Here is a 4,859-nt window from a genome sequence, read left to right on the forward strand (position 1 = left end):
AGGACCTCCTGTCGTTCCCACACATGACCTACCCTCCTCTACGTGAGGACGAGTACTCACGGAACATCAGGATGAACTGCCAGCATTAGCATGCCCACAGTCATACTTTACCAATTCCAATATTCATCCATGAGTCGTTCCTCCCTGGAACGCTCGTTCAAATCCACATCATTTCATTCATATCACATTCTCTTCCTATTTCATTCATAATCATTCTCAATTTCATCATTCATTATCATTTTTCTCAAATTCATCTTTCATTACCAATAAGTTAAATTTCATCTTTGTTCAAAAATTCTTACGGATACTCGATACCGAACGTTCAATCCTCACTCAGAACGAGGACTAACACTTGGAACGAGACAGAGAGGTCTCCAGTTCCAGAATAGAATAAGACCGAGAGGGTTACTATCGAATTACGAAAGAAACCGAGGTCAACTACATATCTCAAGAATGACTAGAACGGACGTTACTTACAAAGTGAGTCAATTAGATGAACTGACCCTTGAGAGTTCTAACCGAACGCAGAAAGAACTAGGCCAAATACTAAAGCTCTAAGCCGGAACCAAATGGACGTATATACTTCAAGATTTTCATAGTAGAATACTTAAAAGGATTCACCTGAAGAAATCGAACGCTTAAGAATCTTTAGCTTATTTAAATTTACATCAAGAATTCCGAATGCCAGTTAATGACCGAGCACGGTGAAGAAGAAGATTTTATTTAGACGAACGCTACTTTGCATCAAAATAAATTATATAAGAAACGAGAATGAGCGCTTGGTGTAAGACCAAGCACTACTCAGTACGAGCGCTTGGTATAAGACTTAATAAATATGATAAGATACTATCGAAGCAGTGTTTACGAACAACAAAATATACCGTTACATATAGAAATTTAGTTTATTACAGGATACCCAGATACAATTGTGCTTGGCCGAACGCTCAAGCATAGTATTACCACACGAGGACGCTCGTCCTCAACTAGGAATCTCTCCAAATGAAAGAATCCCATTTCAACTATATTTACCAGAAGAACCGAACGGTCAAAGACCGTTCAGTTACGAACGTACACTATCATGGGGAATACATATTCAGATTTCATTTATATTCAATTCATTTCTCAACACATAGTTTCATAACTTTATAAAATTCTAATCATAATCAATTTGATTACTTCATACAATCCATATCATACCAAGAAATCATATTCCACATCAACCACCATATCAGTATTCATACTTGATACATACATTCAACCATTCATCAACAAGCATTCATTATCAACGAACGTACAACAACATACAATTAAATTAGATAAGCTTCCCTTACCTCTGAGCGTGACCGAACGTTCCCAGACGCAGAAATACAATTTCACCACTACAGGTTCTTCTACCGTCAACGCTCGACAATTCAAGCTACACCAAGTGACAACCCGACACTATCAGAACCACTCATTTTAAGAATGGTGATCAACACACGAACCCAGAACTGGGTTTGCATGTTTAGGAAAACGAACGACAGAGCGCAGAGAAAGACTTACCAGCCCAGCTTCACAAACCGAACGGTTTATCTGGAAGCCCTTGACGCCGGAAGTGCTTCTACGGTGCCGGAATAACGATCGGAGGAGAGAAAGTGGGTGTTTTCTCAGAGAGAAGATGAAGAGGATGTAGAGAGAAGGAGGAGAGAATGGGGTTCTTCAGAAACGTGAAAAGAGGGTGCATGCAGAGAGTGAAGCAGATTTTCTGAAAATCCAAGTTTTGCTGCACACGTCACAACGAACGTCCGCTCTTCAGTCGACACCTGCTCTCCACTAACTGATTTTAAGGGTCTCCTTCGCTTGACACCTGGCGTTCGTCATCTGAGTGTCGAGCATCCCTCTTGACACGTGAATTCCACTAACGACACGTGTTTGGATTTTACTGGTTGATAGGCTGTCGTTGAAGCTATCAAATTAATACTACTTTTCAAGGCAACTTCAGTATTGCCAAGTAGTATTCAAGAAGGTAGATAGGGCTAAAGTAACCCTGAGTCGTCTCCCAACGAACACGGAATTGCTTTTGAATATCTGACTCTTATGCTATGCAATGCTTATGAATAAAAATGATGTTTGGAGAATGTTTAAAGAACAAATAATAAACTTAAAAACAGTTATGATTAAATAGGCTAATTCCACTGCTTTTCCAAGATAGATTCATCATCGGTTATTCACGGATAATTGTTCAATTGATTATTGTTTAAGTTTCAAATTAATTAAAGTACATTCTTAATTAATTTGAGAGCGATCATGCATTTAACCAAAGTAAATTCTCAATCAAATGCAAAACCTTTCTAGATTATTCACAATAAATTCAACCAAAGTACATTCTCAATCAAATTCTATTGTGTTTAATCATGTCTATTCTTAAATCTCCTAACCAAGTTAAAAGTTAATCAATCAAAGTAAATTCTCAATTGATTATAGTTGAAATTATTACTACCAACCAAAGTACATTCTCAATTGATAGTAAAAACCATTTAATCATATGAAAGTTCCTAAATTAAATCAAAGTAGATTCTCAATTTAAACCTAGAAACCCTAAAACTCATATAATCAATATGCATGTAGATTCAAACATATTATGATGCAAAAATCTTTGCTTTTAACAAGATAGAGAGATGAAAGACATAGAGAGAACAACTTAAATCAATAACCAAAGTAAACAATTGCATTAACTGAACGTAACCTCAGAATCCGTCATGGAATTACAGCAGAATAGCCCTAGATGCTTAGCTCTCCATGAATGGAGTTGAATACAAGATAAAAGAAAAGTGAGAGGAGTATGAGAGAATGAATGTCCCAAGTGAAGTCCTCTGGGTCTCTTTAAATAGGGCTTGATTGGGCTTGGACTCTGAATAGTTTGTTGATAAGATATTTTCTGTTGATATATTATATCTTTCAAATATTCATTAGATTAAATCAGTTTTAAAGAATATTTGATAGATATTAACTTAATTATCTTATATCCTATATCTTCCAAATAACTAAAATATTTAGATAATGATAAAATTATTTGGAAGATATTTTCTGTTGATATTCCCAAATTAAATTCAACAACTGAATTTTATCTTTTAGATTTTCTGACTTTCCAAAATTGCACAAATGCCCTGAAATTTCTTCTATCTGCACTTTAGCCCGTTCTGAATTTTCCAAATAAAATCTGATTTTGGGCCTTGAATTGCCATTTGGACCAATAAAACTTATATTCTCAGCTGCACAAATAAACATTAGAACATCCAAGAATAATTTATGCGCTAAAACTCACTTTTTACGTCTCTTTATTTCCCAAACCCAACAATTCCAATCATCACAAATTCACTTAAAATCAACCATTTAAGCACAATTATCCCATCAAAAATTTGAATTTTAAAGCATAAATGTGGGCATAAATATGCACTCATCACACCCCCACACTTATCCTTTTGCACTCCTGGGCAAAATTGATTAATTCCAAGACTTTGTTCTGAGTCATTTTATTCCATATTTGCATTTGGATCAAAAGAATGAGTAGCACTAGACATAGATCAATCATCTAGACATTACTTTGTCATGGACATGCAAATGAAATCACTCTATTCTTCACACATAAGTGGACCTTTTTGAATTCCCAAGAAAATGAAATATGAAAGATAACACTCAAGTCAATATGTATTTATTCCTCTCCAACTCTCTCAAGTGTTTTTGGCTTGTGTTTACACTCAAAATACCCATGTAAGTAGACACCCTTGATATTAACAAGACTCTATCATTCACATACTTCAGAAAACATGCAATTATTGATCATGAGGGCTTTTTAAAGGTTGTATTGAGGCCAAGGTAAAGGTAGGAAATTTTCTTGGAATTTCTGAGCTTTTGAAATTGATATAGAAAGAGTAATGACACTTGATTTCAAAAACAACTCTATTTCTTTCTCTTTTAAGGAAGATTTTTTTATCTTTTTTTTTTTTTTTTTTTTTTTTTTTGAAAACTCTAACTTTTCATCTTCCTTTTTGCTTTTTTTAATAGTTATTTTGTGGGTGAGGTACTCACCCACACACTTATTCATCACTTTACTTCTAACAGAATTCATTACTCCTTCTTCTTTCCTAAGGTAAGGAACATAAGATTCTTCTTTTCTCATTTGACAATGACTGGAAACAAGAAAAATAAGCTTAAGGCTCAAAGAGGGTACCAATGGATTAATGTTAGGACAAGTTTATTTGGCCAAGTAGCTAAAACAAGAAATGCCTCAATCATATCAAATCATGCATATTCACCTCTGTTGCACAACATAGAATCAAGCTAACTATTAGAGTATCAACAAAACATGGGCAAATCACACAAAAAAAAAAAATAGGTATGGCACATGGTGGTCCATCCTTAACATTAAGCCCAAAACTCACATGGTTTCAAATTTCTTTCACAAAAGATTTAATCAGGAAATTCTCAAGTCAACTCAATTAGCAAATCATAGAAGCAATCCACTCATATCAACATGACTCATTTTTTTTTTCTCTTGAATTCATGATCATTCCAGTTACTGATTCAAACTCTCAAATCCAATGCAAATATTTATTTAAAACAAACAAAATAGACAAACAAAATAGGGAACAAAATTAATTGTTTCCCCACACCCCCACACTTAAACTATGCATTGTCCTCAATGTATGCCTTATAAAATGCAAAGAAAAAGTATGGGGGAACTTACCTCCTTCATGGTGGAAGGAATGCTAGTAGGACTTCATTGGAAAAGTCATCCTGGATAGGAATGTTATCTTTTCCTTTTTCAATCCTACTAAGATGGTCAACTACTACATTATGTGACCCACCTCTGTCTTGAA

The sequence above is a fragment of the Vigna umbellata genome, chromosome 4 (genome assembly GCF_029865625.1).
Source record: "Vigna umbellata cultivar VRB3 chromosome 4, Vumbellata_1.0, whole genome shotgun sequence".
NCBI lineage: Eukaryota > Viridiplantae > Streptophyta > Magnoliopsida > Fabales > Fabaceae > Vigna > Vigna umbellata.